The sequence below is a fragment of the Muntiacus reevesi genome, chromosome 9 (assembly GCF_963930625.1).
Source record: "Muntiacus reevesi chromosome 9, mMunRee1.1, whole genome shotgun sequence".
Classification (NCBI taxonomy): domain Eukaryota; kingdom Metazoa; phylum Chordata; class Mammalia; order Artiodactyla; family Cervidae; genus Muntiacus; species Muntiacus reevesi.
This window is the reverse complement of record NC_089257.1, coordinates 59263844-59275179: the sequence shown is the minus strand read 5'-3', so window position 1 is coordinate 59275179 and position 11336 is coordinate 59263844.

Below are 11336 nucleotides of genomic sequence, written 5' to 3'. Positions count from 1 at the left end.
AAAATCTGAAGCCTCTGAGACAAAAGGTCTTAACACAGCAGGTGTCAATTTTTCATCAAAACAATGGTGGGAACCCTAAGTTGGAATCATACATACTTAAACCAATTTGTTCCAGTGAAATACACTTAAGTATCAAATGCTTATTGGAAGAGAGACCACATATGTCTTCTTCTGTGCAAGTCCGTCCCTGTTTATTTTCCCTTCTTTAAGTATGCCCTCGTGGCCCAGAGTATTTCCTTTAAGACTGAAGCTTAGCTATCTGTGGTATGGGGACAGGATTGGGAAGAACCTGACCCAGTTTCTTCAGGGATTAGGTCTTGAAGTCCTGAGAAGCGTATTTAAAGTGGCTTACAAACGGGTGAGAATTCTTGCCTGACATTTGAGACTGAAAACCCGTGATGGGAATCAGTTTGGACTCTAAAGCCATAACTCAAGAGTTTTAACACTAGGTGCCTCCTCTTAATCATCAGACAAGAACTGCCTGTGAATTCAGTGCTGCATTGGTTGGCCAAATGGAATAGAATTTAAGACGTGGAAAAACATCTATAGCGTTGACTACATTGTCGAGGGTAGTCTTGTTAAGTTAGCCACACAGAACTCTGCAACCATACTCAACTACAAAAGCATTGCAATAACCATTGGTCCCCTCCCCATGGAGGAGTTCTACAACACTTGGAGTATGATATATTATAATTATCAATAGGTTTCATTATCAGAAAACTTTGAGACTTGATTCTACCTCTACTCAAATATCAAGAAAGTGATCTTGAAGGATGTCAACAACTCTGAAGCTTTATGTATTAAGACAGTGGTTCTCAAAATATGCTGTATCAGGACCCTTTACCCTCTTAGAGATTCCTGAAGAATTTTCCTTTATGTGGATTATATCTATCAATATTTACCATATTCAAAATTAAGCATCAAGATTGACTCACTTAAAAATAATGACAATAAACCCATTAAAGGTTTCCCTAAAACATATTTTTGGAAAAATAATTATATTTTGCAAAAAACAATAGAGAACATTGTTTCACATTTTTGCAAATATCTATTGTCTCAGATGTGTGACTGCATTTAACTTAAGATATCAAACTTCATGTTGTCTTGGGTAACCTCACACTGTATATTCAAGGAGTGAAAAAGACCCACAATATTACAGTTACTATGAAAACAGTTTGGATCCCCTGGGCTGCCTGCAAAAGGGACCACCATGCACCCCCAAACTACTGGTTGAGAACAAACATTCTTAAAAGGAAAATGGAGGATAACAACAGCAACAGTAATAATTATAGATCATCAGTCACTCAGTCGTGTCTGACTCTTTGCTACCCCATGGACTGCAGCACACCAGATTTCCCTGTCCTTCACCAACTCCTGGAGCTTGCTCAAACTCATGTCCATCGAATCAGTGATGCCATCCAACCATCTCATCTTCTGTCGTCCCCTTCTCTTCCTCCCTTCAATCTTTCCTAGAATCAGGGTCTTTTCCAATGAGTCAGGTCTTTGCTACAGGTGGCAAAAGTATTGGAGTTTCAGCTTCAGCATCAGTCCTTCCAATGAACACCCAGGACTGATCTCCCTGTAGGAGTGACTGGTTTGATCTCCTCGCAGTCCAAGGGACTCTCAAGAGTCTTCTCCAACACCACAGTTCAAAAGCAAAATTCTTCGGTGATCAATTTTTTTTACAGTTCAACTCTCACATCCATATATGACTACTGGAAAAACCATAGCCTTGACTAGATGGACCTTTATTGGCAAAGTAATGTCTCTGCTTTTTAATACGCTGTCTAAGTTGGTCATAGCTTTCCTTCCAGGGAATAAGCGTCTTTTAATTTCATGGCTGCAGTCACCATCCACAGTGATTTTGAAGCCTCCCAAAATAAAGTATCTCACTATTTCCATTGTTTCCCCATCTATTTGCCATGAAGTGATGGAACCAGATGACATGATCTTAGTTTTCGGCATGTTGAGTTTTTAGCCAACTTTTTCACTCTCCTCTTTCACCTTCATCTCTTCGCCTTCTGCCATAAGGGTGGTGTCATCTGCATATCTGAGGTTATTGATATTTCTCCCGGCAATCTTGATTCCAGCTTGTGCTTCCTCCAGCCCAGCATTTCTCATGATGTACTCTGCATATAAGTTAAATAAGCATGGTGACAATATATAGCCTTGACATACTCCTTTCCCGATTTGGAACCAGTCTATTGTTCCATGTCCAGTTCTAACTGTTGCTTCTTGACCTGCATACAGATTTCTCAGGAGGCAGGTCAGGTGGTCTTATATTCCCATCTCTTTCAGAATTTTCCACAGTTTATTGTGATCCACACAATCAAAGACTTTGGCGTAGTCAATAAAGCAGAAATAGATGTTTTTCTGGAACTCTTTTGCTTTTTTGATGATCCAACGAATGTTGGCAATTTAATCTCTGGTTCCTCCGCCTTTCCTAAATTCAGCTTAAACATCTGGAAGTTCATGGTTCACATACTGTTGAAGCCTGGCTTGGAGAACTTTGAGCAGTACTTTGCTAGCGTGTGAGATGAGTGCAATTGTGCGGTAGTTTGAGCATTCTTTGGCGTTGCCTTTCTTTGGGATTGAAATGAAAACTGACCTTTTCCAGTCCTGTGGCCACTACTGAGTTTTCCAAGTTTGCTGGCATATTGAGTGAAGCACTTTCACAGCATCATCTTTTAGGATTTGAAATAGCTCAACTGGAATTCCATCACATCCACTAGCTTTGTTCATAGTGATGCTTCCTAAGGCCTGCTTGACTTTGCATTCCAGGATGTCTGGCTCAAGGTGAGTGATCACACCAGCATGATTATCTGGGTCATGAAGATCTTTTTTGTATAGTTCTTCTGTGTATTCTTGTCACCTCTTCTTAATATCTTCTGCTTCTGTTAGGTCCATACAATTTCTGTCCTTTATTGAGCCCATCTTTGCATGAAATGTTCCCTTGATATCTCTAATTTCCTTGAAGAGATCTCTAGTCTTTCCCACTCTATTGCTTTCCTCTATTTCTTTGCATTGATCACTGAGGAAGGCTTTCTTATCTCTCCTGGCTATTCTTTGGAACTCTGCATTCAGATGGGTATATCTTTCCTTTTCTCTTTTGCCTTTAGCTTCTCTTTTTTTCTCAGCTATTTGTAAGCCCTCCTCAGACAACCATTTTGCGTTTTTGCATTTCTTTTTCTTGGAGATGGTCTTGACCACTGCCTCCTGTACAATGTTACAAACCTTCGTCCATAGTTCATCAGGCACTCTATCAGATCTAATCCCTCAAATCTATTTCTCACTTCCACTGTATAATCGTAAGGGATTTGATTTAGGTCATACCTGAAGGATCTAGTGGTTTTCCCTACTTTCTTAAGTCTAAATTTTGCAATAAGGAGTTCATGATCTGAGCCACAGTCAGCTCCTAGTCTTGTCTTTGCTGACTGTATAGAGTTTCTCCATCTTTGGCTGCAAAGAATACAGTCAATCTGATTTTGGTGTTGACCATCTGGTGATATCCATGTGTAGGCTTCTTGTCTTGTTGGAAGAGGGTGTTTGCTATGACCACTGCGTTCTCTTGGCACAACTCTGTTAGCCTTTGCCCTGCTTCATTCCGTACTCCAAGGCCAAACTTGCCTGTTACTCCAGCTATCTCTTGACTTCCTACTTTTGCATTCCAGTCCCCTATAATGAAAAGGACAGTTTTTTGGGGGGGTTAGTTCTAGAAGGTCATATAGGTTTTCATAGAACCATTCAACTTCAGCTTCTTCAGTTGAAGAAGCTTTATTATAATTACAGATAATACTCTTTAAATTGTGCTGTAGTCTTGAGAGTTCCTTGGGCTGCAAGGAGATCCAACCAGACCATCCTAGAGGAGATCAGTCCTGGGTGTTCATTGGAAGGACTGATGATGAAGCTGAAACTCCAATACTTTGGCCACCTCATGCGAAGAGTTGACTCATTGGAAAAGACCCTGATGCTGGGAGGGATTGGGGGCAGGAGGAGAAGGGGACAACAGAGGATGAGATGGCTGGATGGCATCACTGACTCAATGGACATGAGGTTGAGTAAACTCTGGGAGTTGGTGATGGACAGGGAGGCCTGGCATGCTGCGACTCATGGGGTCACAAACAGTTGGACACGACTGAGTGACTGAACTGAACTATTTAAATCCTTACTCTGTGCCTGGCCCTAACTTAAGCATGTTTCATATAGCATCACATTTAATCTTTGTAGCAACCCCTGAGGTGGATATTACATAACTTGTTTTCATTTTTCAGATGAGAAAACTGAAGCAGAAAGAAATAAAGTGAGTTTTTCAAGATCTTATGGCTCATCATGGTTGTTGCTATTGTTCAGTCACTAAGTTGTGTCCGACTTTTTGGGACCCCATGAACTGCAGCATGCCAGGCTTCCCTGTCCTTCACTATCTCCTAGAATTTGCTCAAACTTATGTGCACTGAGTCATAAATGGTGGAGTCAGGATAAGAACCCAAGTACAGTCCTGTGAGATCAACAACAGGACTTCCCTGGTGGCACAGTGGATAAGAATCTGCCTGCCAATGGAGGGAATGCAGGTTTGATTCTGGTTGGGGAACTAAGATTCCACATGCTACAGAGCAGTTAAGCCCATGCACCACAACTACAGTCTGTACTCTTGAGCCCATGAGCTGCAACTATAGAACCCGCGAGCTGCAACTACTGAAGCCTGTGCCTAGAGCCTGTGCTCCAAAAGAGAAGCCATGGCCACAAGAAGAGTAGCCTCTACTCACCTCAACTAGAAAATTCCATGCAAAACAACGATGACCCGGCACAATCAAAAAATAAATAAAATTTGTTTAAAAGATCAACAATAGTTGTACTAGTAGTAGTCATATTTAGCACTTAGGAAGTGTTGACTATGTAAATTGCTGGTTATCATACACTAATTATCTTTTTGTCTTCACAACAGATCTATGACATTCTTAGTATCATCATCATTTTTTAGATAAGGAGACTGAGACTTGACTAAGATCATATTTTAGGCTATGGGAAAATTATATAAGGTCTCCAATTATAAAGGTTTTTGGTTTAAGTAGGCAATTGTGCTAATATTAGGTGAGGTGATCTGATGCTTCATTTAACTGGCAGAATGAGGTACAGTTATCTCTGGAGAAGTAAGTTTTCCAGACTAGCTCATCTTTACTACTTTGTGGGCCTAAATTTTTAAAGTACAGGTATAACTGTATGAAGGTAAGGAATCATTATGAACATCAGTTTTGATTCTGTGCCTTCCTTTGGCAATGGACCAGAGACACCTGGGGGGTGTAGGCCTCTTTTTCCTTACTAAATAATTCAAGGATGCTTTGTATGTTGCATGTGGGTTTTCTTCTGTAGTTTGTAGGTTTTTACTTTGAATTTTTCTGTCTTCTCCTTGTCAAACCAACACTTTTTTTTTCCCCTCAAAAGAATCCTTGAGCTTGGGCCCATTTCTAGACATCTCTCTTTTGGTGACCTATATATACTATTCCTCTTCTGTGCTCGTAATAAACTGGACTACCCAGTTTGCTTGTATGTTGTATAAAATAAGAGCAAAACCTGGGTTCCTAGAACTTTCATGTGTTTTGATGGTTCCAAATGCTTCCTCGGCTCACTAGGACCTGAGTGGCCCTGCCCAGATAAATCAGAGTGTTGCATAGGCTTTGTTCCAACAAGTGAGATGTTCCTAAGAGAGCACAGCTTTTGAGAGTTTGGAAGTTTTAATGCCATTTGTTATGAGGACAATTTGCTTACGGGCTTTCTTTTCATGTATTTTTACATTTGCGATCTCTGCTCTTAACTCCACTTTTAAAAATCCTTTAAAGGAAACCAAATATGCCTTGTTCCAATTCCAATAAGGTTGCTTTGAATGTTTTGAACTTGCAGTCATGGTTGAGACGACCTAATTTGAAACACATTTGGAAGTTCAGCTGAGCCTAACCTAAGTAGTTTCAATGATTTCTCGTAAGAGTTCACTTTTTTTTTTTTTTTTTTTTGGTCTAAATTCAAGCCCCAATATAGTTTATATTCTTCTGTAGTTGAGACATTGATCCGAGAAAAAATAGCGAAGCCATCAAAATCATATTAGAAAGAGGGAAAAGGAGAAAAGAAAAGAAACAGGAAATGTTTGAGAAGGAAAAGAAACACAAAACACTGTTCTGTAGACTAAAATCAGTTCAATAAACAATGATAGGTGCTAAGAACCAGTCTAAGGGACAGACATGTAAATCCTCCTAATCACACTCACAATAAAGTTCAAATTCTGGGCCTGATCACTTGCCTACACCTCTAGGCTCTTCTCCCACCCCTCTTGGCCTCGTAATATATGTAGCAGTCTTCCAACAACCATGCTGCTGGCCCACACTTCAAATCGACAGGTGTGGGACATTCCTCTGTTTTGAATGTCCCTATGACCTCTGCCTTTTTTTCATCAGGCAAACTCTTACTCATTCTTCAAAATACAGCAGAAGTATGACCACTTCTGAGAAAGTTCTCTCTCTTCTCCAAGATGCAGTTACTGAACCATGCTGGACATTGGATGTCACCGTGTCCATTTTTGTACTCCTACTCTTCTGGAGTATTCTTCTTACAAGAAAATATCCATATGTTTACTAATTTGCAAGCTCTTAAATAAAAAGTTTATTTATCATTACTGTTGTCATGATACTGGACACATAACAGACAAACAATACATATAGATTAAGTTTAAATTTGAGTTATAAGAGAGTTCCTGTTCTCTGGGAACTCACAAACTAGTGGTGATAGATTCACGCATTTGAAATGCTAACATGAGATGAGCTACAACCAAGGTTCTGATAGGGTGAATGCACTGATTCTTTAATTAGATCATCTGTGGAAAGTTTATACAACTTAGGTCTTGATTGAAGAGACATGTCTGCTAATACAAAAAATCAAGCCAACTCAGAAATAAACCCTTACATACATTGTCAAAAATTTTTGATAAGGGTGCCAAGACCATTCAGTGGAGAAAGGACACTGTTTTCAACCAATGTTGTTAAGGAAACTGAACATCCATGTGCAAAAGAATGAAATTGAACACTTACCTTATACCATAAATAAAAATTAAAAATGGAATAAAGACCTAAATGTAAGAGCTAAAATCATAAAACTCTTAGAAGTAAACATAGGAGAAAACCTTTATAACATTGCATTTGGCAATAATTTCTTGGATATAATACCAGAAACACAGGCAATAACTACAAGAAAAATAGATTATAAATTAGACTATATAAAATACAAATGTAAATATAAATTAGACTATATCAAAATCAAAAAGTTTTACACAAAGAACACTATCAAGACTGAAAGGCAACCCATGGAATGGAAAAGATATTTACATGTAATATGTCTGATAAAAGGTTAACATTCAGAAGGTAGAAAGAACTCTGACAACTCAACAATCACCAAAAACAACCCAATTTAAAAATGGGCAACAACTTGAACAGACATTTCTCTAAAGAAGACACACAACTGGCCAATAAGCACACGAGAAGATGCTCAATATCCCAAGGAAATTGCAAATCTACAATGAAATACCACTTCACATCAAGATGGCTACTCTTAGAAAAATAAAAAACAAAAGAGAAAATAAGAATTATTGGCAAGGATGTGGGAAAATTGTGCCCTGTTTGTGGGCATGCAAAATGGTGCAGCCATTATGAAACAGTATGCTTGTTTCACCAAAAATTAAAGAGTTAGCACATGACCCAACAATTCCACTTTGGGATATATATCCAAAAGAAGTGAAATAAGAGACTTAGATATTTTTATGCTCATGTTAATAGCAGCATTATATTCACAGCAATCAAAACATAGAAAACTCTCGTGTCTACTGCCAGATGAACGGATAAACAAAATTATATAAATCAAATACCAGACTTATATTTGATAAGCCTTAAAAAGGAAAGAAACTGGCACGTGCTACAACATGGATGAACATTAAAGACATCATTCTAAATGAAATAAGCCAGATGCAAAAGGACATATAATGAATGGATCCACTTACCTGAGATATCCAGAGAAATCTAATTCAAAGTGGCAGGAAGAGATGGTTGTTGGTCTCTGGAGGGAGGAAAAACAGGGAGTTACTGTTTAGTGACTACAGAATCAGCTGGGGCAGACGAAATAATTCTGGAGGTGGATGGTGGTGATGGTTACACAACAGTGTGAGTGTGCTTAATGTCACAGGACTGTTCCCTTAAACATGATTAAAATGATAAATGTTACGTTACAAGGTGGGGTTAGTGGTAAAGAACCTGTTCACCAATGCAGGAGACCTAAGTGATGTGGAATTTGATTCCTGGGCCAGGAAGATCCCCTGGAGGAGGGTTTGGCAACCCACTCCAATATTCTTGCCTGGAGAGTCCCCATGGACAGAGCAGCCTGGCAGGCTATAGTCCATAGAGTCACAAAGAATCAAACACAACCGAAGTGACTTAACATTCATAGATATATTGCCACAATTTCAGAAAATTAAAGAAAAAAAGCTAAAATATCCCTGTCATTTTTATCACCCTCTTGTATACCTGTTACCTTAGAGGCTGAATGCATGAACACGCTGAAGAAGCTGATAAGCATCTGACTTCCATTTAGTTATGTTAAGCAAGGTAGAAGGGAAGAAATCCGCTTGGTGCCATCATGCTGGAGGTTTGCTGACAAATCTCAGCTTAGAACCCAGGTGAACTGGCTCCCGACCCCATACAGTGCCCTAGAGGCACGGTCATTCCCCAGTGAAGGGCAGGTAGACGTCTGAGACACGTCTAAGCTTCGGGCTCCTGGTGTAGGCCTCGGGAGAAGACACCTCTAAGACGCCTTAGCTAGGCCTCTCCTCCCCTGACTATGGAGCATCTGAACTTACTATGGGCATTAAAATTTACCATTCCACAGCCAAAAAGGGATAAACTCAACTGGCTGTGATTCAGGACTGAAACGGAAAGCTTCACCTTCCCCAGCGAGCGTCCTTCCACCTTCCTCCTCCACCCAGGAAATGCAACAAACTACTGGGTCAGAGGTTTCTTTCCTCCCCACACCCACCCCCAGCTCCTAATGCAGTGCAGGTGTGGGAGCGGTCCATCCAGGCGCTGAGAGGAGGGTGAAGGGCGACAACATTCCTGAGAAATTCAAGCTGTTAAATCTACTTCTGTTAATTCGCCAAAGAGTTTTTGGTTATAGTAGGGAATCAGCAAACTTTTCCTGCAAAGTGTCAGATAATAAATATTTTAGGGTTAGGAGGCTGTAGGGTGTCTCTCTCACAATTATTCAGTGTTGCTCTTATAGCACGAAATGGGCCTAGAGACAGATAAATGGATATACTTGTGTTCCAATAAAACTTTATTGGTGGAAATTAAAACTTTTATTGTATATAATTTTAACATGTCTCAAAATATTATTTAAAATTTTTTTCAACCACTTGAAAAAAAAAAATTATTAGCTTGTGGGCCTCACCATATTTGGCCTATAGTACTTCATTTGCTCACCCCAAGTCAAATACTTTTAATCTTCCTATTTTAAAAAATTAATGTAGCTCACTTGTTCTTGAAGGGAAAGGACCTAGAGGTGATTTACTCAACAAAGTTCAGCAGAATGTGGTGGTTAAGAGCATAGACTCTAGGAACAGAATGGTTGGGTTTAAACGCCGGCTTCTACCACTCACAAGCTGTTAAGGAATTACTTAAACTCTCTAAACCTGTGTCTCATTTTCAAATTGAAGCTGACAAATACAGAACCCAGCTAGCAAGGTTGTTGGGTTTCCCAGGTGGTGCTGATGGTAAAGAACTCACCTGCCAATGCAGGAGACCTAAGAGATGTGGGTTCAACACCTGGGGTGGGAAGATCTCCTGGAGGAGGAAGTGGCAACCCTTTTCAGTATTCTTGCCTGGAGAATCCCATGAACAGAGGAGCCTGGCAGGCTATAGTGCATAGGGTGGCACAGAGTCGGACAATACTGAAGTGACTTAGCATGCACGCAGCAAGGTTGTTATATGGCCTAAATGAATCTATACACATTGAATGCTTAGATCAGTACCTGGTGCCTTATAAATGTCAGCTATCTGCTCCATGATGTCAAGCCTGGTATTAGGTCCTTTATTCTATGTATGATGGCCATTTGATAAGCAACAGATTCCATATAGTTAAGCAACTTGCTCAAGGTTAAAGCAATGGCTGGTTTTAACCCAGGTGATCTGCTGTGGTTCAGGTGTCCCGTTTTTTCACTCATACCATACTGCCTCATCATTCCCTTCAGAGACAATCCTGCAGGTTTCGACTTTGCGGACCCTATATTTACAACAAATTTCCTTTCTCTCTTGCATCCATTATTCTTTTTCTGTTGGTTCTCCTCTGATTTTCTCTGCTGTTCTCAGGGGTTTCTCTTTCTTCCCTTATCTCTGTAAGTTTGGGCTTCTCCATTGCTCAGGTAAAAGGCATTTACAGCAGTTCTCTAGGGTCTCATTCATGGTCCTGGCTTCAATTATGAACAATCACCTTTTTGTAAACAAATCCCACAGATAGTTGTGACCTATCTTCCCAGCCCCAATTTTTTTGTGTGCTGGACTCAGATATTTCCAGAGTGCATCATGACAGATAGATTTCAACCTTATATTGATCTGGCTTCACTTTTGAGCACTGCCACTCATCACTGTGGGATCCTGGAAGAATCATACAACCACCCTGAGCCTCGGTTTAGAGATCAGTAACATAGAGGTAATAATAGTAACCACCGAACAGAGTTGTTGTAAAGATAAAATGCGATTAATATGACAAAATTAAGAGGGCTATTCACTCTTTTATTTATTCATTCAACAAACAGCTACTGAACAACTCCGAGGTCCTATTCAGTGCATTCCAGACAGTGGATGATGTTACTAAAGCCCTGTATCTCTTCACTTCAGCATCTCTCCTTGGAAATATCCTCTTCTCTATATTTGCCCTCTGCCCATCTTCCAGTCTTCTGGATTTCAGCCCATAGTTCTTAGTAAAGCTACTTGCTGTCATCCCCTACCTTCCAAATATCAAATCTTGCTTCTCTTTTCCTTTCTTTCTTTCCCTTTTCCCCTGTTACCATCCTAGAACTAAACCCAGATGATCGCAAACCTGGATTCTTCTTCCAAGCCAATCCTCAAATTTTTATTTTATTTCAATTTGGAAATTAGTATCCAGGAGAGTTTTAGACAGGGAAGGAAAAGGATCAGAGGAGTCGTGCTTTCTGAAGCTTAATTTGCACTCCTCATGAATTAAATTGGGAAGAGGCCAAAAAGGAGACAGATGAATTAAATGAATTAAATATAAATTGATAAAAACTTAAAGGT